This window comes from Fukomys damarensis, unplaced genomic scaffold (assembly GCF_012274545.1).
Source record: "Fukomys damarensis isolate Sample0158 unplaced genomic scaffold, DMR_v1.0_HiC HiC_scaffold_16, whole genome shotgun sequence".
Taxonomy (NCBI): Eukaryota; Metazoa; Chordata; class Mammalia; order Rodentia; family Bathyergidae; genus Fukomys; species Fukomys damarensis.
The window spans coordinates 135,800,043-135,824,820 of NW_022900928.1; the positions used below are offsets into that span (position 1 = coordinate 135,800,043).

Consider the following 24,778-nt stretch of genomic DNA (forward strand, 5'->3'; position numbering starts at 1 on the left):
AGGACATCGCAGGCCACTTGCAGCGCGCAACAACTGGGTGAAGGGCCGCGCTAGCCTAATGCCACTCCGTGGGAAGCATGATTCTGTTCCTCTGACCTGCACTTCTCTGGAAATTTTCAGCTACCGGACTCATCTCTACACGCAAACGAAAGGCTAGGTGTGAACCTGGAGTGGACAGAGCACATTCTGACCACAGGGGGCTTCCTCCCCGGTGCACCAGCAACCTGAGCGCTGAGATCGGCCAGACAGGTGGTACAGCCTGCAGCCTGAGACTGCTGCTTCTCATGATGGAAGCTGGTGGGGTTTTCCAGCTGCAGAAGGGACAACCAACACGTGGCCAGACTCCACATATGCTTGGAAGGTAGCAGAGAGGTTTATTAACAGGTGTGGTCCACGATGGACATTAAAGAAGGGTCAGGCAGAACAGTTCCATGCACTGAGTGGAAAGTGTAAGGTGCTCTAGACAGGCAAGCAAGGTGTTGGGCAGGAAACAAGATGCTGAGGTCAGGGTCCAGAGGCCCAGGTGCCAGAAGTCAGCAATACAGCTGGCAGGAATGCTGCAGCACCTCCTGATAACTTGGGGTGGGTGTGGGAAATCACTGAAGCTGGAGAAGACCCACTGCTTGAAGCAGAGGAGCCCAGGGCATCTCCATGACGACTGCACTTAGCGTCGCCAGCATGGTAACTGCAGGTAACTGTGCAGGTGGAGAGGCTCCTACAGCCTCAAGGAAGGTTCAGTACTCCCTCCTGGGTTATTACTGTGGTCTGCAGGGGGTCTTTCCCTAGAGATTAACCTACCAGCCACTAGAACAACTGCATTTTTTGTTGCCCTTTTGTTTTGAGGGCTCAGGACTGGACAGGGAAATGAGGGATTAGAGTGGCTCCTATTCAGAACAGTCAACAGGCCCACCATGGAGGGATTTCAATGGTACTAGAAAGTCAACACTCATAGGAGCTGGCACATGGCCTGGTACAAGGGAGACTTCAGAGTTGGTTAAAAAACAAAACAAAACGAAAGTTAACAAAAGAGGTTCTAAAATCAAGGGTTAAATTGGTGCCATAAAACATCACAGGAGGCTTCCGTACTACTAACTACGATGAGCTTTTCTTTCCAGCTGGCTTTAGTACACTGATACTAACAGTTTGGAGAGGCAGACTTCAGGACTTCCATGTCTAGTAGTAGACCAGGTAATGTGCAAACTCTGTGGTTGACTCCAAAGGTCACACAGATCTGTGACATGTGGGTTTTCATCCTTCGAGGAACAGAAGCAGCTTTGGGCCTCCTTAAGATGCTGGGTCAGAGACACACACCCATCCCCTAGAAAAGAAAAGAAAATACCACCTCCGAGGAGGGAGGTGAGAGCATCTTGGAAGAGCAAGAAACACTGGAATAGGACTCAAATTCCTACCCCTCCTTCAGACCTTTGGACCTCTAGTCCAAACTGAAAAATGAAAAAACAAACAAAACAAAAAAAAACACACAAAAAGCAGAAAGCAAGCCCACTTAAGCATAAACTTTATTCTGGGCTAAAAAGAATCACACCAACCTGCACTCTAGAGGCTAAATAATCAAAGCTCAAAAAATAAGATGAATGGCTGGAGGTGCAGCTCAGTGGTACTGCGCTTGCCCAGCATGTGTGAAGTCCTGGGGTCCATCCCCAGCATCACACACACACACAGAGTTTCTGAAAGATAAATGAAACAGAATTATTCTCAAGAACTTTAGATGACAATTATGAGAGATGATTTAAAGAGCGAAGAGGCACAAAACAAAGGTGGTACTAAAACATCAAAAAAACAAATGAATGAGGGTTAAGCATGGAATAGAGAACAAGCCAGTCCAACACTCATGTCTAACATGAGTTCTAGAAGAAAAGATAAAATGACAAATATTGGGGGAAACGTATCAGAGAAATTCTAGGATTTAAAGATATAACATTCTTCTCCTTTTAAGAAAGACAAAACAGCTGGATGTGGTGTTGCATGCCCATAATCCCAGCACTCAGAAAGCTGAGGAAGGAAGAGCGCTGTGAGTTTGAGGCCAGCTCACAGCACTATATAGTGAGACCCTGTCTCAAGAAAGACAGAACAGGTGGCTAGTAGGAGAATGTGAAGTAATCCACATCAAAGCACACTAGCAGAGTTAGTGCTAAGGGCTGGGAGTGTTTAGCAGAGAGTTCAATCTCCCATACTGACAATAGCGAGCAGGTCAGTAAAAAAATGTTTTCATCCCGGATATTGCTCCCCCACCCTTTCGGTAGTAGTGAGGATTGAACCCCAGGGCATCTGCACTGAGCTACCTCGCTAGCCCGCTTCTTCCCTTATTTTTTGAAGACCAAGTTCTCACTAAGTTTCTCAGCTGCCCAGGTTGAATCTGTGATCCTCCTGCCTCAGGAGGATCCTGAGTATTGGGATAACCTAGAGTAGGGTTAACAGGTATGCACCAACCTTTACACTGTCTTCTTTTTCCACTAATTCTGTCAGTTTCACTTCTTTTGAGGAAGTGATAGAGGGTAGCATACTATTTTCTTCAATGACACTGTTACTCTGGTTTCTTAGGGGATGTACTTCTAGGTAATGTGAAAATATGTGACCTATGTTTTAACTAAGTCATTGTGGATAACCCTAGTGCCAACTGACTGCACAAGGGACATCAAATCTGTTGCCAGATTCTTGAGTTCAGAATCTTGCTCAGTGTATTTTGGGTCACCCTCACTAAATACTGACACTCAGCGTCTATATTTCTCATTTGTAAACTCTGTTGGCTTTTCCCTCAAGTTACAGCAACATCTAAAGGAAAGTGATCTACTGTAGGTATCCTGCTATGTGGGAATGCTAGCATTTAATTCCACTAACTGAATTCAATTAATGTAGCACTCTACAACATTCACCTTATGAATACTAAGATAAGCAGCATCTAATTATGCACCTGAGTAAAGACTATTTATATATAGCCTATTCACGAATTTGTCAGATGAATACATCTTTTTGTTTTGTTTTTGAGGCAGGGTCGCCCTATTTGGTCCAGGCTGGCCTTGAACTTCTGGAGATCTTCTTACCTCAGTCTCCCAATCCACGTGTTGGGATTACAGACCTGCACCACAATGCTCAGCTATTACATCTATGTTTTCAAAAAAATGAGCTGGGGGAACCAAAAACTAAAAAAGGTAATGGATTTCTAAAGAAATGGAACACAGCATTCTTCTGAGCTGTGCTGATTAATATGTACTAGCCACGTGTGGCTACCACACTTGAGATGTGGCTGGTTCTAGCTGCTGTGCTTCAAGTCTAAATTAAATAAATACAATGTAAGCCATCTTAACCACTTTATGTTGATTATAATTGTCACAAAATAACATTTGGAGACTGGGTGAAACAAAATACATACTAATGTTACTTATTTCTTTTGACAGTTGAAGGTGGATAAAGACATTTTAAATGTGGGCCTCAATTTAACTCAGGGGTACCATGCCTGCCTCAGAAGCCCAAGGCGCTGAGTTCATTTCTCTGCACCAAGAGAAAAAAGAAAAAACAAGCTAAAATTTTAAATGATTTATGTAGCTCATATTATACTTTTATCCAGCAGTAGTGATTATTCTTTCAAACCAAGGCCAAAACATCTGACAAAGGAGGTTCCCGCCTTAATAATAAACTTTCCTTTGTGTATAACAAGTAGGTTTTCATTAAGGGAAGAATACAAAATGGTGTTCCTCTTAGTTGTGAAAATATCTCCCCTTCTTCACACTTGGGGCACAGGGTTCCCAGGGAAGAGGTAAATGAATTGAACTCAGAGTATTTCTTGTAAGGACTCTGAAAATCCATGGAAAAAAAATAAGCAGAAGATATAAATGGGCTTTCAAAGAAATGCATGAAACAATCTGTATAAAAGAATATGCAAATGAAAAATAGAATGAAGGAGAGTTTATACATCACCTGTCAGTTGGGCAAAAATAAACCTGCTCATTAAAGGTAACCACATAGTTCAATGGTAGACTGCTTGCCCAGAATTTGCAAGGCCCTGGGTTCAACCCAGAGCACCACACACACACAGACACAGACACAGAATAAAACTAGTACAAAATAAGAAAATAAGAATAAATGTTTCTGAATATTGTTTATCATACTGAAATCTTCAAGAAGAATTTTAAAACTTATGTAACTTGGGAATAAAAATCTTTTAAGCTCTCAGAAAATTCTACATTTTATTTGTAAATTCCTTCCTCTCTTCCTTTCCTTCTGAGACAGGGTCTCACTATGTATTTAGGCTGGCCTTGAATTCACTATGTACCCTAGGCTGGCCTCCAACTCTCAGTTATACTCCTGCCTTAGCTTCCGAGTGCTGGGATTAAAGGTATGTGCCATCACACATGGCTCAAGTTTCTCAATTTTTGATCCACTTACATGAATATTGAAAATCCCAGGATGTATTTTAAGTTTGGTTTATATAAAAATAAGCAGACCCTGGTTGGGGATGTAGCTAGCTCAGTGGCAGAGCACTTCCCTAGTGTGCAGAAGGCCCTGGGTTCAATCCTTAGAACTGGGAAAAAAAATTGTGTTTTCAGAAGGAATAAGCAGACCCCAACCAGCAGACCCATTTCAAGTGGGAGCCCTAGGGCCTCAACTATCTATCAGATGTTCAGCAAGTGAGTAAATATCCGTCTTAACTACAGGTCAGGTGAGAGAACTTCATTCTTATACCTGTGCCACTCAACAAGAAAGAAATGTTTACCATTGTCAGCCATTGTGGACACTTCACCACCAGCTGTGTCAGAGGCAGATGTGTATCTGTAGATACTGCCATCTGAAGTACAATGCAGTCACGGGAAGCTGATGAGCCATGTCCCAAGCAATACTAAACAAGCAACTTGTAAGGGAGGGCAGGTCATGGGCCTGAGGAGATAGCACACAGGTAATATTTGTACACTGCCCACCCAAAAAGTATTTGAATGAGCACACAAATACACCTGCCACACACTTCACACTCTGGAGAAGAGAGGTGCTTTAGTAGAAGTGGTACTGCATCGGAGAGAGGCAGAGTCTCAGGGTGCCTTTGCTCTGGTGCTCACTAGACCAAGTGCTCAGCAGGAACTCAAGAGTTTTGTTGTCAATTTTTTGTGAGAGACTGGTAATCACAGAGGGATGTGACTTGACTCTAACCCATGAACCATTGGCAGTGGGAGGGTGGCAGGTAGATCTGTCTTTGAAAACCTGGAGAATAGAGAGGGCTTATTCTGTCCAGCTAAAATGCCACACCCAAGAACAACAGGATGGCCTGCTGAAACTCCAGCTTGGAACCGAGAAGCTGGAGTGTGAGCTGCTTCTCTGCACTGGTGCCCCAGGAACCAGAGAGCAGAGCTGCTGCCCACCTGAGGAGGGGCTGCACTGTGAACACTTGCTGTTACAGTTTATATTTGAATGTCCCTATCAAGCCTCAAGAGGTAGGGCTTGTGGAAGGTCACTGAAAGTTGTGGGGCTCTAAGGCCAAATGTGATGTTAGGAGGTGGGAACCAGTCGGAAGAGGTATCGCTGGAGGGCGTGGCTTGGCAGGGTGTGTCTTCTTCCCAGCACCTCCCCATTCTCCACTTCCAGGATGCCACCAGGGTGAGCAGCTTTCCTTTTTTCAGGGTCTCCCTCATGTCACTTCTGCCCCGGAACAAACAGCTATGAACTGAAACCTCTAAAAAACGTGAGCCAAAATAAACCTTTCCTCCTTTATATTGTAAGTGTCTGTTATTGTGTCCCAGTGACCAGAAAGTGATGAAGGCAACTGATTTACACACCTTTTCAGAGGCTCCTCCACCATAAAGTCCTTAGGCTGATTTAAACTAACCACTGCTCCAAGGTGGGAGGCATCCATGTGACCCCAAGTCATACTGAGCTACAAATGCCATGGGAACTATTTTGAAATGCAGAAAGGGGTGTCACAGCAGCTCCTGGACACACACACTGCTCACCATGGGCCTGGGGCCCAGAGAAGGCCCTCTCCCATCAACTATCATGGTGTATTAGTCAGTTTTCCTGTTGATGGACCCTATACCCACAACTTAAAGGTGGAGAGGTTTACTTTGGCTTTTTTTTGGTGGGGGGGGTACTGGGGACTGAACTCTGGACCTTGTGCTTGCAAAGCTAAATCCCCAGCCCTTTCGGCTCATGTTTTATGGTGATTCACTCCATGGTCAGCTGACTCTTAAGGCAAGAACATCATGGCAAAGAGCATGGTGGAGGAAAGCTGCTTAGTTCATGGTGACCAGTGAGGAATGCAGGAGATACCAGACATGGACCCCACGGCCATGCCTTCATGATGATGCTTTTCATACCCAAAAATGAGCTTCGCCAATCTCTTGGGCAAATCCCAAAGCCAATCAAGTCAACACTTCACAGTAACTGCCACAAATGTAGCTTCAGGAAGGACAGAAAAGGCAGGGTGGGGATGGAATAGCCACAGGGGAGGGCTCTCCTCCTGTTCTAAAATTAAGAAATTACCTTTAATCTTCCTACTATTATAAATCCCACTGAACTATAAGAAACAAAATAATGTGCAGTTTGGCCAAGGGCAACAATTTATATTCAAAGTTTTTTTTTTTAATTCCTAAAATTTACATTTTCTTCCTACAAAGTTCTATGAGCTAGATTTAGCTTAGCTTATGTTTATTAAAAAAAACAAAAAACAAAACAAAAAAAAACCCCAAAAAACAACAACAACAAAATCACCTTGTTATGGACACAAAGCTGGTTCCAGCCAAGGGTGGAAGTACTTAGGAATTTGATTTATCTTGGACTAGTCCCATCCAAATAGGAAGGTAATGGTCTTCTAAAAAGGAGGAAATAAACTGGGCGTGATGGTGCCCGCTTGTAATCCCAGCACTGGGGAGGCTGAGGCAGGAGGAGCACTATGAATTCAAGACCAGCCTGGGCTACATATAGTAAGTTCCAGGTCAAGCTCAACTACATAGTGAGACTCTGTCTCAACCCCCACCCCACCACAAAAAAATAAAATTAAATTAAAAGGAGGAAATAAACATCACTAGACCAAGTGTTTGTGTTCTCCCTTCTTCAGGGCACAGCACCTGCTTCAGCAGACTGTTTCTGCATTTGTCAAATGAGCTACTGGAACTGCCTCATCTCTTCCAATACTATCTTTCTGTGGGTCTACTCTCATACAGTACATTTCACTTCTGGATTTAAGAACTTCCCGGAAACCCTTCATGATGTAGCTGTTGCCACCAAGTGCGAATTCAGCATTAAGCCGTATGTATACTGTTGCAGTATCTAGAACAAAGCAGAGGTGTTTTCCTCTATCCTGAATTAGACAGTTGAAATACAGATTAGGACACCAAGTAAAAGAAAAACCAGTACACAAGTGGAGAGCAGGAACTTGGATGTTTGATCTACCAAGTGAGAAAGGCAGGTAAAGCAAGAACAAACTCCAGTTCCTACTAGAGAAAACCAGGACCAAAGAGAGGGTAAGATGGTGTAGGCACTTCTCGCAGGCTCCAAAGGGAGCCAAGGAGGGAAGCAGGATCTCAGCAGGAGGAGGATCAGCAACAAGGAAGGCAGGTGTGCCCACGAAAGCAACCTCAGGCAGGCATCAGGTGCCAGGTGGGGTAAGAGTACTTTGGGGGAAGGATTTAATAAAGAGGTGATCTAGCTTGAGGTGAAAGAATGAATTTTAAGCAGAAAGTGAGTAATACAGCTAAAAAGCTTGAAAAGGTGGCTAAATAAACAATGTTCCGATCATATAAAAGGCAGAGAAGATCTCACACTGTTGTGTGGTCTACAGGACACACACAGAAAAGCAGGTGCAGACTATGCTACCTTCTGTAAGAGTCAAAAATGCAAAGGGAGGGCTGGGGATTTAGCTCAGTGGTTCCAGCGCCAGTACCAAAAAAAAAAAAAAAAAAAAAAAAAAAAAGCAAAGGGATACATGTATTTAAATTTTCAAAAAGAATCAACAGAAGGAAACAACAGGGAAAGAGATAAAGGGAGGGGTACAGGGAGGGAAGCCAGGCTCATCTGAAATACGTTTTTTTTTAGTTTTGCATTTAGAACCATGTAAATTGGAGAACAAACTCTAGAAATAAATACTAAAGCTAAAATATATCTGCTTCCTTACTAAGTTATATGGGTAGGTTCAGCAGGGAAAATTCACTGAATTCTACACACTAAAGATCTGCATACTTTTCTTCATGTTTATTGTACTACGAAGTGACTCAATAATCAAGATCATGTCATGAAAAACCAAAATTTTCAGTATAAGAAAAATATACATTATGTTTATTCAAATTATGATTTGAATTAAAAAATATGCCCATGATTACTTTTTTTTCTTAAATGGGGGAGGGGTGTCCCTATGGTTGTTTGCATGAGAAGCACCCCAGTGGCACAGACTGATGGCCACCTCATTTCCGCAAGGCTCCTTGAAGACATAGCCAACACCAGGTCTGAGTGGCTGTGGATAGGACAGGCCTGCTGTGACAAAAGTATGGAAGCAGTCACAGACCAAGGAATAGGTAAGTCAACCTGGGAACACGAGTCCCGCAAAATAGTTTCAATTGGCCAAACGCAATTATCTACATACTGACATGTTTATTATGATTCTAGCACAAATGGGCAGCGGGGTGGGGTGGTCGCAGAGCTACACATTTACCTTTGAAAGCTGCTAGTCCTAATGCATTCTAAACACTGAGAAAGAAATCATTTCTCCTTTGCCTCTAGTAGGAACCATATTTCAGAATAACCAAATTAACAAGTGAAACCTTCTTTACATATGAACACCAACTAATAAATGTAACAATAGAATTAGAAAAATCTGCACCTTGCAATTGTCAACTATAAACTGAACAGTGGCCCCCAAAGATATCCAAATCCTAATTCATAGAACATGTAAATCTTGAGATGGATAGATTATTTTGGACTTATGGGTGGGTCCTTAAAAGGAGTAACAAACGTTCTTGGTGTCCCTAAGACAATGTACTTTAAAGATGGAGGTAGAGGTCACAAGCAAAATAATACTTCATAAATTGCAAAAGGTGAGGACAAAGATATCTCTTACAGCTTCCAGAAGCAAGTCCTAGTGACAATGACCTCAACCCAGTGAGAGTGATTTCAATCGCACTATGGTAACTTGAACAGCTGCAAAAGGAAATTAATACACTGATGACATAATGGATACAAGCAACAGGCAAAATGGCTGTTAGTTGGGCTGGGATGTAGCATTAGCAGTTGGCCTTGCTTAGTACATGCAAATGTATGAGGCCCTGGATTCAATTCTCAACACTTCAAAGAAAAAAAAAGAATCAAACCTATCAGATGATTGCTTGATACTGAATCAGATGTTGACACTGTACCCAACAGCAGGCCTTGTGAATCACAGCACAAGATACTCAGCACCATCATTCAAACACTTTTGGGGCTCTCTCTGCCCCTGAAATCAAACTTGAAACAAAAAAGGGTCTACACCTACCTGTCAATTTATAGGAAAGGAGGATCAGAGAAGCATGCTGAAGAGCACCACACCTCAACCAAATCCAGAATGCAGATACAGCAGAGATGCCCGATTGCTTTCATAAATAAAGCAAGGTGGACACCTTCTTTGGATTTTCATGCAAAGCAAATATAAAAATACATTTTGTGATATTTGGATAAAACTAAGCAGAGTAAATATTAGATGATATTAAGAAAGTATAGTGGGCCAGGGATTTAGCCCAGCGGTACCACACCTGCCTCTCAAGTGCAAGGTCCTGAGTTCAATCTTTGGCACCCTTCCAAAAAAAAAAAAAAAAAAAAAAAAAAAAAAAGTATAGCCTATTTTGTTAGATACAATAATAGTGTTGATTGTGATTTTTTAAAGCTCCTATCTACTAAAAATGTAAACTAAAGTATTTAGAGGTAGCAAAATCTGAGCTTTGCTTTAAAATACTCAAACAAAAAATATAATACATGGAGACTGAGTAGGGATATGTAAAACAAAATTATAAAACATTAATAACTGTTAAAGCTTAGTAATAGGCATCTGAGATACTGTTCTCTTCTGTTTTTGGTATGTTTCAAAGTTTTCCTAACAAAAAGATTTTAGAAAGAAAAAGAGCAGAGAACACTTTACAGGAAAGAACAGGGATAAATAACATGAGCATTCCAGGCAAGATGGAAAGAGTGAAAACCAAAGAAAGGAGAAGGAAGGAACACATTCACAAGGGGGCTGTAATTCTTACATCTTGCTGCCGAGTGGCTTAAAACACTGGTGGGTACATGCACAACTGTTCCATTGGGCAACATTTTATTAATTTTATTAGTAAAAATCCAATAAAAGAGATTAAATCCATTTGTACCACCAGTGACACAAGCTGCCTGATGGCACAGTCATGCATATACCACCAGTGGTTCAAGTTGAGAGGAATGTGTTAAATGAAAGAATTGGTAAAATACAGATGAGTTGGTCAATCAAAACCAAAATCAGTTTTCTCTGAAAAAAGCAAGTGAAGCTTTAGTTATACAAAGAACATATACACACACTGACACAGTATTATTTTCTTGGTTCTCAAACAAGAACAGTGTTAACAATTTGCAATAATTATATCTTCTGGTAGCTCCCATGGAAGAAAGACTTTCTTTGTCCCACGGGGGCCTCACATATTATTTTTGTATCGCCCTAACAGTAATTGGGTTCTGAACCCATTAGGGGACCAACAACTGTAGTCAAAGGGCCAAGGGGACACAACACATCTAAGGCACAGCCAACCAGCTTCCACCCATGCAGCTGCTGAACCAGTCTATCCAAAACACAGGGCCTGTACATGGTGGAAAAGAGAGTTCCCCAGAGGAAAACAAGGGCACTGTTTTGTGTCTCCAAAACAATGAATGGATGCTACAGAGAAAAGATTGTTGACTACAAATCATTTTAAAAACATGTAAAATTTTATACAAAATACCAGCCCAGTGAAACACAAAATTTAGAGAATAAGACACCATAGTTCAGTAGGGCCTGTTCTACGGATGCAGTATGATTTAATATGAGGAAATGCACACTTGGAGTTCAAAGGAGGACAAATACACATACATGACTGACAGATGATCACTGTGAAATACTCCAGGCTGATGAAACTCAGCACTTAGTCCTTGTTTCCTATGCAGTTCAACATCAGGAAATGTCCATATGAACAATAGTTGCTTGAAATGTATTGCATTTAGTGAAAGTTTAAAATTATATTAAAATAAAATTATACTAAAACAAAGATGATATTATCATCAAACACTGTCAAATATGTAATCTAAGGAGACAATTAAGCAAGAAGATGCCTCAATCATAATGAAATCCTAGGAATACAGAAGGGAACTTTCACCATGTCAGCAAAGCTTAAGTATCATACATACACGAGTGCAAGTGCCCACTTACAAGACAGCCTGCCAAATGTCAGACCAGGCGATTTTTCACTAAAGATGCTTGCTCTCCACTAAGACCCCAAGGCACCACCCCTGACAGGCTGCATATGCCACCCAAAGACCTCTGGTGCAACTTCTTGAAACTTGCAAATACATTTGGAAAAGGATCTTTTCAGACAATGATTAAGACAAAGACACTGAGATGAAGAGATTACCATGGATTACTCTGGTGGGTCCTAATGCTATGTATCACACAAGTAACAGCACAGAGAGAAGGGAGATAGAGGAGAAGACTAGCAAGACACATAGGAGAAAGCTACACAGAGGAAGGCAGAGCTGGGTGACGGGAAGGAATGTGAGGCAGCCATGGGAAGCTGGCAGAGGCAAAGAACAAGATCTCTCCTAAAGCCCTCAGAGGGAGCATGGCTTCTCCAGATTTCAAGTTTCTAGCCTCCAGAATTCTGAGAAAATACATTTCTGTTGTTGTACGTTACCATGTTTTGGTGATTTGTTATGGTGGCCACAGGAAATTAACACCATATCATCTAATAGTATTTTTGCGACCTGTAAAAGGATTCTCAAAATTCACCTAAAAACAAAAGCAGACTAAAAAATCCTGAAAAAAAAAAAAAGAAAAAGAAAAAGAAAAAAAGGTTGGATTGACCTAAACTTAGCAAAAGTATACAACTTGGAGTTGTTGGTTAAGGAAGAGGCAAATCAATGAAACAGACTTGCATGTATCTGAGTTTATAAACTGACTCAAGGGCCATTGTGAATCAGCAAGAAAGGATGTCAAAACAAAATTGGGCTGATGTGCTATCCATATTGAAAAACAAAAATGGTAGTACTTTGATTTCTACCTTACAACATACTCCAGAGTAATCTGAGCTAGGATAGAGATCTGTGGTTGCACACGATCAAGCTTTGAAGACCCGGAAGATTAAGAAGGAAAATGTAGGTATGATTTACGGGCACAAAACGCCATGATAACACATTAAGATCTTGACTCACAGGGCCAGGGATTTAGCTCAGTGGTGCCTCTGCCTGCCTTGCAAGTGCAAGGACCCGAGTTCGACCCCTGGTACAAAAAAAAAAAAAGAATAAAAAAATACACACATGTTAAATTACAAACAATTTTTTGCTGTTTGGAAAACATCTCAGTAGGCTAATCCACGTGGACACCGAAGTAATAGAAAACCCATCCAAACTGCCCATGCTCACTCTGGAGCAGCCCTTATTCAGTGAGATCAGCAAAGATTAGTAAAGTTATCATGTAGTTTTTGCAACGGGAAGGAAAGATACTACTAGTCAGGTGTAAGAAAGTAGAAGGTAACTTAAAAAAAAAAAAAGAACAAGAGGGCCAAGGATGTAGCTCCTGCTTGGCAAGCACAAGGTCCTAAATTCAATCCCTGGTGGCCAAGGAGGGGGTGGGCAAGAAGAGAGAGATGCACAATCCAATTCAGCAATTATACTGCCAAAAAGCTTCTCTCTAGAGGTATATGCAGAAGAATGCAGAAGTACAGGTGTAATAGGTACAAGGTGCTCACAGCAGCACTGTTACAAGTAAAGAGCAGGCAAGAACACAAGAGTACCACCTCATAAGGATGTGGGAACTACTTGGTAGGGCCACTGGCCACCTTAAACATGCTATTACCAGAAGTAATGCCGCAGCTCTGGTGAGAGTCTGGAAATAGTACAGTCTACTGTACTGTGGCAGCACACAGGAGGGACAGCAGCAGGAGGATGCTTACATACAGGGTGACTAGTCAAGGAAGTAAACATATTAGAGATCCTGGGGTCTAGGATCATCACTTTTGGAAGAGGGAGTTAACCATATGGAAAGGATGTGCACATGCACATGTGGCCACACAAACACAGCTCACTCTTCATATAGCTTGACTGATTGAGAGGGCCTGGGTTTAATAACATTCTAGTAACCTACCTGGTACTCACACCATGTGCTCTGAGTATTAAATGCCATGAAAAGGAAGCAGCCTCCTTGAAGAGAAGGTACTCCAGGACTACGGCAGGCAAAGAACATGAGTCCAGAACAGCCTAAAGTTACAAAGAGCAAGAAAGAGAGTAAAGGAGACATTCAGAAGGATAATAGGAGCTGGCTTGAGGGGCTCCCATGAGCCAAACCTGGGACAAAGGGAGTATGAAAATAAAATGATACCAAGAAAAGATGATAACTCACTGAATGAAATGGGAAACCATGAGCCAATACTGATCTAAATAAATGAATTGAAATTTTGGTAGCTGAAATAGCTAAAAGTTTGATTTTGTTTCAAAAGTACCCCCAACATATATGCAATCTACTTAGTAATCACTGTACAAAGATTTCATGGTGCGAAAGCCTGGCAAGTAAGTGAATATGACTGGTTATGTGACAAAGTCAAAGCCTGCACGATGGGACAGGACACAGACAACCCAGCATCCCTTCTGTGCTATTTATGCCAAAGACACAAGTCATATCAAATCAAAGGAAAATGCCAGACAAACCTTATTGAGGGATGCTCTACAAAATCCTGTATCCACCTGTAATGATTCAGTGTCAAGATCAGGTCAGAGAATCATTACAGTTTGAAGAAGGCTAAAGAGAGCTGACAGTGATGTTTTCACAGGGCATTCTGAATGGGTCCTTTTGGAGAGAAGTGGATGGGTCTCAGTTCAGCAGACAGCAGTGTACTCAGTGACTGTGCACCTTGGTGGTTCAGATAGAAAGTGATGGGCCCTTCCTGAAATTCCTCTGTAAGTTCAAGATAATCCTAAAAAGGATTAATGGAGAATACAAACTAGTTATAATTAGAAAAACTAATTCCTTAATTTGGGAATAAACATATGAATATAGAAAAGTGGTGGCAAATAACACTGGCCATTCAAGTTCAAGTCAAAACCCACATTTTGATTATAAATTCAATCATGGTTCAAGTACTAAGATCAACACATATTTTGCCCACATTTCACATGGCACAACATAAAGACATTGTTACAATACTGAAGTCTGTTACCATTTATTTTGGTATTTTGGTTTTTTGGTACCGGGGATGGAACTCTGTTCCTTGTGCTTGTGAGGCAGGCAGTGGAACCACTGAGCTAAATCCTGCCCCCATTTATTTTGTTAAAGTTCACGGAACCAGATTTTTGGAATCACCACAAAGTGTTGTGGAAGCTACTGAGGCTTCAGCTAGATGCCTGCAGCAGCACATGGTGGGCAGCTTCAAGATCCACATGGAGATACTCCCTGAGGAACAGGCAGGAGTCAGTGCCCCCAGGAAGTGTTTCGGACACTGTACCTGTGATGATCCAGTGGGGCCAGCCACTAGCATTTCAGACCCAGTCACAAACTATCCTAAAGGACAGCAAGATACCAGTCTCAGGGGCATTCCCAGGCATGGCTATCCATACATATACACAAGAGCAGGAGTGAGTGTCAGTCACCAATGGCCAAGGGGAAATACAGATACATGAACACAACATGCAACCCTAATGCTTCAGGACTGGGGGCAGGCAGATAATAAGGCAAGCAGAAGTACACACCAGAATCAAAATGTTCTTATAAGACTCCTAACGCATGGCCAGTTCTCAGTATGCCACAATTGTCCGATTGATAGCAAAAGCCAGATACTGTAGGAGCTAATGGGTGGGATTTGATGGAAAAGAAAAAACCCTTCATTACCATTTCAGTCCTTACACACCATCCTCTGCATAAAGATCTGGCCTTAAAACCTTACCATAAAGCACAGAAAAAAATCAAGGGCTAGGAGTTTGTCATCCGTCCTGCCCCCGCCCAGCAGCATCTTCAGCAGTTAGGCAGATCCCCACCCTAGCCAACCAAGTACAAGAAGCTGAGGTTGGAAATGTTAACACCCACACTTTGCACACATTGCTCCAAAAGCAAAAGCATCTTTTATAGGATCAAGGGAGGATGAACTTCGAACTGTTGCCTCTCCCATGTAACACCATCCTTTTCTCATTTACAGTTTCTCAAAGGGACATGATGACAACCATGTCCAGGACCTAGGTAAATTAAGGATGGCTCCCGACTGCGTTTCCTGGCTCTCCCTGGGCTGAGCCTGGGAAGGCCAGGAAGTCCTGGGCCTGGTAGCTCCTCAATCCTGTTGAGCAAACTGTGTAGGCCATAGAAGCAACAGGGAACTTTGGTCTCTGGGGCTGGCAAGTTAGATACTAGCATGAGCAAATACATCAAAATAGAAGTCTTGTTTCATAAGAAAAACAAATATGTAATCTTCAAATTGAACTTCACATACACACTGATTTAAGCGATGCTATAAGACCACCTAATTTTTTTTTCTCATTAAGTTTATTGGTACTTTTTTAAGTATACAGTACAGTTACGTTTATAATTGTTATCTTGTAAGACCACCTAATTTTAAAAAATTGAAAAATCTTAATAAGCAAATCAATTCATAATTCTATGTGAAACACTTAAAATGAGCTAAGTATAAACAAACAGTATTAGAAAATATCACGTAATAGTGAAATTAAGAGCAATATATACTGCTACAAAACGAAATAGGCAACGAGAATGTTGCATATTCGATTTTACTGTAGCCAGTGAAATGATAGGCAGGATGTGCAATGCAATGATTTGAAAAGACACACTTAGGAGGCTGTGCACCACCTCTAAGAATATAAAGGTAAGGAAAAAGTCAATTTAAAAGTTCTGCTCATCCACCTCCATCAAGTAGGAGGCACCATCAAACAACCCAGCTCCTAACAGGTATAAACATCAAGTAATCCTCCCCATTAAAAGAAAAAAGTAGTTTTTAAAGAGAAAGTTTAAGAGGGCAAAAAGTTTTCCATTCTATATGACAAGGAGTCAGAAATCACATATTATACACTATTAGAAAGGGATCCCCTTCAGTAAGTCACTGCCTTCATCTCAATTTCAAAACTAGCCAAACATTTTTAAAGCATGGCTTCAATGTGTCCTCATTCTGCACTTGCACTATCTCCTCCCTACCCTTACCTGTGCTTGTTCTGTGGGTCGGAGGACTTTTTTCAGCTTCCACTTCTCCAAGGCTTCTGCATGGCAACTTCTGGAGCAACTCGGCTCCCTGCGGGCCTGCAAGCCTCCTAGGTTGGGCACTCTACAGGCACTGTTGGCAATAAACCCACAGAGAACAGCCTTCTCTCCCCAGGAACCCTGAGTCAGGGAGCTTAGCCACTCTAGGTAGGGCCTACTCACAGTGCCCTCCCGATGCCCACTAACCTAAACCCAGCTTCCAGGGCCAAGTGCTAAGCAGGCCTGACTGCAGTTACTTCTCTTTAAAAAGAAAGCAGAAATAGCATTAGTTCAGCTAGCCAAACCTGCTGTAAAAGAAGACTGCCTGCAACTCACCCAGAAGGCAGGGTATCTTGCAGGGGCTCCTCCATTAGCCCAGCACTGCACAGTATCCTTTCACCTTGCAGAGCAAGGCCAAGAATCCTGCTGCCCAGGCTCAATGCAGTCCCCCGCTTCACCCACAAGGACAGTGAGGGTCAGGATTTATGTTGATGAAGGAACACAGGAATTTATGCTAATGAAGGTACCAGTACAGAAAATGAACAACAGGAAAGAGGTATCATTTAATCTGCTGAAAAAGACAGCTTTTCACACCAACTACACCTAACTGCAGAACAGTGACCAAGGACGACAAACTGAACACTGGGACTGGTCACACAGGCATAATGATCCAAGAAACCTGAACCCTGACAGTCTGTTAATCCAAGCACAGACAAACCTCTGGAAAAAAGCTGGTCCCTGAAGCCACCCACTGACTGAGGCCATTCATTCTACGATGGTCCAAAAACACAGAACACCTGAGTTCATCAGGGATTCTGAGATATCAGAGCTATAAAAACAAATGAGCAAACTCACTCAGTGACTCAGCTTTCTTATCTTCAAAGGAACAAAGTAAAGTCAATTGATCTCAAGGCTGATTAAGAACAGGCCCAAGCGTGGTGTGCTGCTGGCATGCCTGTAATGCCAGGGCTCTGAAGGCTGAGGCAGGAGAGGATTGAGTTTGACTCCAGTTTGGGCAACATAGAGGGTTCAAAGCTAGCCTGGATTACACAGTGAGACCCTTCTCAAAAAATCAAAACAACAAAAACTAAAAACACAATCAAACAGGCCCAAATATGAATGCAGACCTCTTAGAGACCACCCTCCTCACCTGCATAAATATCTTAAGTCTTAGCCAAGTTGGGGAGTGGGAGCCAACACTTGGCAGTGTGAATTTAAAGACAGCAAATACTGTCTTCAGTCTACCTCCAGGAACTTCTAAGAATACCAAAACACAAGAAAGGCTGTTTCCACTCTTTTTTTTTTTTTTCTCTTTTCTTTTCTTTTTGATATCAAGGCTCAAACTCAGGACCTTACATTTGTGAGGCAGGTGGCAGCACCACTGATCTAAATCCCCAGCCCTGTTTCCATTCTAAACTGAAAAGAATTCCTCCTGATTGCTGACTGCCACTTGCTAACCTTTGGGTTCTCCATCAGTAACTTCTTACCTCTCCTTGTCCAGATAAGGCCTCCTGCCACACAGCCCAGCCTCCTGAGAGGAAAAGCTCTCCCTCACCACAGAAAGGGGCTATGTTACTGTCGGTTTAACTAATAATGGTAAAAGTAATACACTGTACTATAGGGTACTTGCTTAGGGGTGGTTGACCAAGAAATAAGACTTTCAACATAAATATAAAGTACAACCCAACAATACAAGGTAAATTGGCAATCTCCTAGAATTCTTCCTGAAATATCTCAAAAAAATATTGTGTAGGGGCCAGGATTTAGTTTAGTGGTACCACTGCCTGCCTTTCACGTGCAAGGTCCTGAGTTTGATCCCTGGTACAAAGAAAAAAAATTGTCTAATGTTTTAGAGATATCCTTGTGTATACGGTAATACAAAGCTTAAATAAAAATAGGCTCTTGTTACATGCACTGTTCAACTGTCTGCCATACCCATTTCCATTTAAATGGGTCATGACAGTCTTTCAAAGTTTTACACGTATATTTACATTTGTTAACCACATGTTGCTGAATTGAATAAACATAACTTAAGAAATTTCCCATAGAGGGGCCTCTGACTTTTCCTTTTTTCAGTATAAAAAGTTCTGAAAGAAAAATTTCTGCTCACTTAAGCCTAAACCTCCGTAAGATAAATTTCCAGAAACAGAATCACATGGTGATACATCAATCCATGTTGGTAGACTAAAACTGTCCTTTCACAGAACTATCCAGTCACAGTCCGAGTTACACCTCTCCATGACACCCCTGACAACTACGATAATCACATCTCTTTTCTCCCCAGCCTGGTGAGACAGAAATATGATTTTAAGGGCAATTCTGTGCTCACTAATGAGATGGAAATCCTGGTTAGTTTACTGGATATCTGAGTTTCTTGATTGTGAGGCCCCTTTTTACAGTACTGGGAATTGAGCCCATGACCTTCACACTGAGCTACAACCCCAGCCTTTTAAAATTTCTTTGTTATTAGAGTGCCTTGCTTAGTTGCCCAGGCTGGAAACTTGTAATCCTGCCTCAGTCTTCCAGAATGATGGGGTTACAACTGCATATGATCATCCTGAGCTTTCCCAAGTTTTTGGTTGGTGTTTTTTTTTGGTACCAGGGATTGAACTCCAGTCCTTGTGCTTGCAAGGCAGGCCACCGAACCGCTGAGCTAAATCCCCGGCCCTGGTTGTTGTTGTTGTTGTTGTTGTTGTTGTTTTTTTTTTTAAACAAAAACAAAATCCAATCAGTCAACAGCAGTAGGAAAGTTTAAAAAAAAAATTGTGGAAGGATACCAAGACAAAACTCCTGAAAAACTATTGAAAAGGATGACATGGCTGAAGTTGCAGCTCAGTGGTAGAGTGCTTGCCTAGAGTACAAAAGGCCTTGGGTAATCCTTAATGCTGTGTGTGTTTTCTTCCTGGACTACTCACACTGTAGACAAAATAGGTTGATGATCTGAGACCCCTGACCCCGTCAAAGTTCTGCTGCATTTGCAAACATTAATCCACCCTGCTGTAAGGGAGCAACTCTCCAACAAGGTAATTTTGGTTGCAGGAAAGAGCCATAAAACATGTATTAATTTCTGGGCATGGTGGTGCACAGCCCTCTATATGGATGGTGGTGGACTTTGAGGACAGGGACAGGGACAAGTGTTAAAGGGCAGGGAGATGACAGTGAAGGCCCAGACTCTGCCCTGCAACTAGCTGTGACCTCTGCCACAGGCTCTTCTTGGAAGGATCATTGTCCCATGACTCCTCTGGATCTGCTCCCCAGTCTTCTGATATCTGGGGCCCCAAATTCCACCACAGGTTGAATGCATTCCCAGTCCACTCTTTTCTACTTCCTCTCACTAGGAAGATCAGAATGATCTTGCCAGGTGGCTGTCCACGCTTGTCTACTCACTTCTGGCTTAAAGGAATATCACTCCATTAGCAAGGCCTCCCAAGGTTGCTCTGGCCAGGTACAACTGCCTCCTGCTGCTCTAAACCCCATGCTATTTTATTTCTTCCCTATCAGCAACTGATAGGCCATATATTTGCTTGCCTGTCTCCTCACACTAAATTGTGACCTTCATAAAACATACTTGCTGTATTCCTTACAGCATCCAACTCCTACACCAGTATCTGGCGTGTAGCAGTTGTCAGTTCAATACGTGTACTTCACTGCCCCTAAAGCAGCAGCAAGAGGTTAAGGATTTTCTTTTTTGTTTTGTTAGACATAAAGCACAAAAAATTGGAGTAGAGATAATAAAAACCTTAAAATATAAGAGCTATTAACTAGAAAGAGCTGAAAGGGTGGAATCCTACACCAGCCACAGAAAGGCCAACACAACCTGACTGGAAGGAGGAAAATTTGGGTTGGAAACAGAAAGAATTTAAAAACCAGGTAGAGAGAGAGAGATTCACACCAAACTTTGCACAGCTGGGCGCTGTCCCTCTCCTGCCCTGGCCAAAGGCTGTCATTGTTTTCTCAGGCAAGGGAAACAATCTTTGAACTGGGGGCACAGTGGTGGGTGGGAATCTGTTCTGGAAAGAGGCAGGAGGTTCCTCTGTTAGTGCTGAGACACCAGGCCTATCCCTCATGTGGCTGCTGAGCAAAACAGTCAGGGAAGGGACCAGCAGACACTTCTCTGGGAATGTGTAGAGACCCAAGGAAGTGGAAGGCTACTATCTGAAGAAAAGTGAAAGCTGCAGTGAGCAGGCCACATCACAGATTCAGAGGCCCTCTGACACATGAACATCCATGAAAATAAAATGGATAGCCCAGAAAAGGTTCTAAAATGAAAGCTAAAACCCTCCAACAAACAAAAAGCAGCCTGAAGTAACAGTAACCTGAAAGAAAAATTTACCAAAGAACTCAAAATCCACAGAGACATGAGAGGAGATACTGCTCCATGAAACAAACATAGGTTACAAAAGAGGGGAGGAGGGGAAAGGGATGTAAAAAAGAAAGTGCTATGTACATGTATCAACTCCCCACAATGAATGTAATTACTATGTACTCCAAACATGTACTAATAAACTAAAAATTTTTAAAAATAGGGGTACAAACTCTCAATAGATGGTAGGAATAAGTGTTTAATTGACATTGCAATGTGATGAATATAGTATATAATAATGTTATACATTTCTAAATTGCTAAGAGTACATTTCAAAGGCTTCACCTGAAAATTATTTGAGATCATAAATACATTAGCTTGATCTTTTATGCCACATCATATTCATAAATCACAGTATCATTCTGTACCCAAGAAAAAGCCCAGTGTTGAGGAACATGGGTTTCCAAATGAAAAGGCCCAGAAAGCAGGCAAGACAACAGGTGAGAGACTCAAAAGCAACCTTATGCTACGTGTTGTGAATTTTAGACAGAAAAATCCTTCAAGCTTTGCCAAGGAAAACAGTCATACAGAGAGGCTCAAGACTCAGCATGGCTGGAGACTTCTACAACCCTGGGAATTGGGGAGGAGCAAAATCGGGTCCAAATTTTCACTCAGGAACAAGGAGAGAAAACAAAGCACTTTTGGACACAAAGGATCTCAAAACCTTTTTCTCTGGCAACCAAGAGAGGGTGTGCTTCACTAAAATGAGAATAAAATCAAGGCAGGAGGATGTGGGTTCCACAAAACCAAGACTCCAGCGGAGGGAACGCTGAGATTTGCAGGAAAATTCCAGGTCAGAGACAAAATTGCAAGGTCAGAGACACTGAAAACAAGACTGATTAAAAATGAAAAGAGCAGACTATTGCATTTCATCATACAAAGGACTACATTTCTTGAGACTTTAGACAACTGATGCAAAATCTGGGCCTCAATTTTAATGACAAATACAGAAAAAATTAAGCAAACAAAACCAAACAAGATTTGTAATAACAGGGAAAAAAGAATATCTGGTAAAGTAAAAACAGTTACTATTATACCATCTGGCTCAGCTGTGCAAAGCACTACATAGATAACATGCTTATGTATAACAAGTACTAAATATTGAAATAACCAAATTCAGAATATATTTTAGCTACTTTGGGTAGCCAGGAGTCTGCCAGTATAAAGATGACCAGAGAGTGAAAGAAACTTTACATCTGCTCTGTGTCAAGTGAACAGACAATCTGTGAAACAAGGGTAGGAGATACAAGAAAGTTAAGCAAGCATACTTAGTGATCGAAGCCAAGCGAATTTGTTAATAAGACTTAAAGAGCATCCTCTGCAGGGAAGAAAATGTGACCAGGGGTAGGGAATTAGGACTTTTTCCTAAGCCTTTCAAAATCATTTGACTCTGTAAGTTACATGAAGATATACCCTTGATTTGAAGGAATTTTAATTTTAAAATTCACAAGGGTGCCAATAAAAAGTAGTAGAGTATGCATGGTCCGTGTACTGTCACCAGATTTATAACAGCAAGTGTCAACTAACACACTAACCACATGACAGGACTTCCAGATTTGCCTCAGAACAGGGGTCTGGCTCATTTTAAATGGTACTCAAAGGAACTGTGCAGAGCCTAGTAGAACAGTAGTCTACTAGGGATTTTATCTTTAAAATGTCTCTAATTCTATAAATTAAAAAGAAAAACATGTAATCAGTTTTTTGTTTGTTTCCAAATGTTGAATGTTGTGAAGCTTTTACAATTTAAAGGAAAATGCATTCTGACAACTTATATTGGTTGATATTCTCTGCTTTTCCTCTTGGTCAAAAATCTTTGACTTTGTGTTACCATAACTCAGCAACTGAGAAATAGCTGTGTGCTAGAAGTCTTTGAGAGTTTCATTATTGCATAATGAAAAAGGGAAAGGATTCCCTACCACTGCTTGGGAATGGAAGGATGCACACTCAAGGAGCCCCAGCAATATGTACCTCACAGTACATTCTCTGCTCAAGCCCTTTCGGTGGTAACTTCCCGGTGGGAGGCCCTAGTAGAAAAGCTAACTGCCCCATGAAGATTGTAAGTCATCATAGTATAATCAACTAAAATCCTACTCGAGTGAGAATGTTTTAGGTGAGACTCATTGTAGGACATGAGGCTCTTACTCCAGTCTCAGCTAAGCCCTCTACCACTTACAGCATCAGCAGTCAAACTCTTACTTTGCTGCCATATGCACAACTGGGTTTTAGAATACCCATCCTGCCAACTCTACAAGAACACATTCTTTCAGAAGACTTTCCAAGTGGTAACCACTGCCTCTTAACTCCACACCTTGCACATTTTATTTCTATCACTGTATTTATCACACTGGTTTTCTCTTAAAAGTGACTATCCTAGATTAAACCACCAACTTCCTGTAGAAAAAAGTTACCTTTTTTTCCTGTTGCAACATTAGAAACTGACAATGGCAATTAATTTCCAGTCCATATTTTCTTTCATGTATGCACGGGGTGATGGGAATTGAGCCTGGGGCCTTCACAATGAGTCATACCCCCAGCCCTTTTAATTTTGGGATAAGGTATCACTAAATTGACCAGGCTGAGCTATGAATTGTGATCATCCTGCCATAGCCTCCCCAAGTGGTGGGGATAAGGCATGCACCACCACACCTAATATGAGGTAGAAGTCAATCAGAAAACCAAAACAAAGCCAAACTTCAGAAATTCTCCCAAAAGGAGAATGGAAGAAGCCAGAGGTCCATGAAAAGAGATCAGTGATGTGAATCTGCTCCCTTACACTTGCACTTTCAGGTGACTTTAGTTTGATTAATCTGTATTTGACACACAGCAGAGCATACATACTATCAAGAAAGTTTAATCCTCATTGTGAGTTAACTGATTTTCAAGAGTTGTCCCCGAGACTTAAGGAAGTATGCTCCATATTCTCCAAATTTAAAACTCTAAGTAGGCTAACAATGGTTGATGTTTCTGATCTAGAAAAGTGGGAATTGATATGCTGGCAGCCATTCTTAAACAGCTTTTCAGATACTTCAAAACATTGCTTCCGGGTTTTCTAGTGAATTCCATACTTAAAATTGACTTTACCTTGGGGTTGAACCCTTCGCGTGTTCAACATGATCAAAATATAAACCTAAGCACTAGGTTTCATCCCGTTTCAGTATTACAGGTTTTATTCCATAATGAAATTACAGAATATGGCCACCAGCAACCTCAGACAAAATCTTACATGAAAAGGTTCTATGAAATTTACCTAAGAAAGCGACAGATTTTCCTCAAACATCAAACGAAATGTGTGAAATCATCACCAGGGTGTTTGGGAGAGCTGTGAACCCGCAGACATACAGAACAAAACCCAAAGCTGAATGGCACGTTATCCCATAAATGAAGATTACCACCTCGCCAAGTTCCTCCAGGCGTTTCATTTTACCGTAAGAAATTTTTAATAAAACACAGATCAGTTTCTCCTTGCTCTTGTCTTCTACGTCGGGTGGGGAGAAAACAAGGCAGAGACACATCAGCACCTGACCACTTTACCAAGGGCTACGCACAAAACACCCTCACAACAAGCCATGTGTCGGGACAGCTCAGGGTCCCAACACCGTACTTGTTACCCATCAGGGACGCAAGAAGTGTTCCCTCTCGATCGGGACACCCTAGAGGGGCTTTCTGCGGAGAGGGCTAGGCGCCAGGCCGAAGCGGAAGTTTCCGACGGCAGCCCGGCCTGTGGGCTGCCCGGAACAGAGGAAAGGACATCTGGCCGTGGTGCCGCGCCCGTCCCGGGAAGGCCGCAACCGAGCACGGCCCCCTCCTGACCCTCTCAGCTCGCTGAGAGCGTGGTGCGCGGGTCACGCTACAGGTCTCACCTCGCGCCCCAGACCAAGAGAAACCAGGGGACGCGCCGGCTCCGCCCTCCCCCTCGGGGCGAGGGCCCCAGTCCGCGCAGGAAGGCCACGTCCCCGGGGACCCGCGCGACTCTATGGTACGCGTCTGTCGTGCCCCATTTGACCCGC

At 42.2% G+C, this 24,778-nt stretch overlaps 1 protein-coding gene across 2 annotated transcripts in view; it reads right to left on the minus strand.

Moving 5' to 3' along the window:
• Hdlbp (high density lipoprotein binding protein) overlaps positions 1–24,778 on the minus strand; it is a 62,696-nt gene that overhangs the window by 37,466 nt on the left and 452 nt on the right. The window contains exon 1 of one of the 2 annotated variants that reach the window (XM_010606651.3): positions 24,632–24,716. The exons of the other annotated variant lie outside the window; for it this stretch is intronic. The gene's annotated coding sequence lies outside the window, so the exon portion shown is untranslated. Of the gene's footprint in view, positions 1–24,631; positions 24,717–24,778 lie in introns of those variants that run through there. 2 annotated transcript variants of the gene reach the window in all.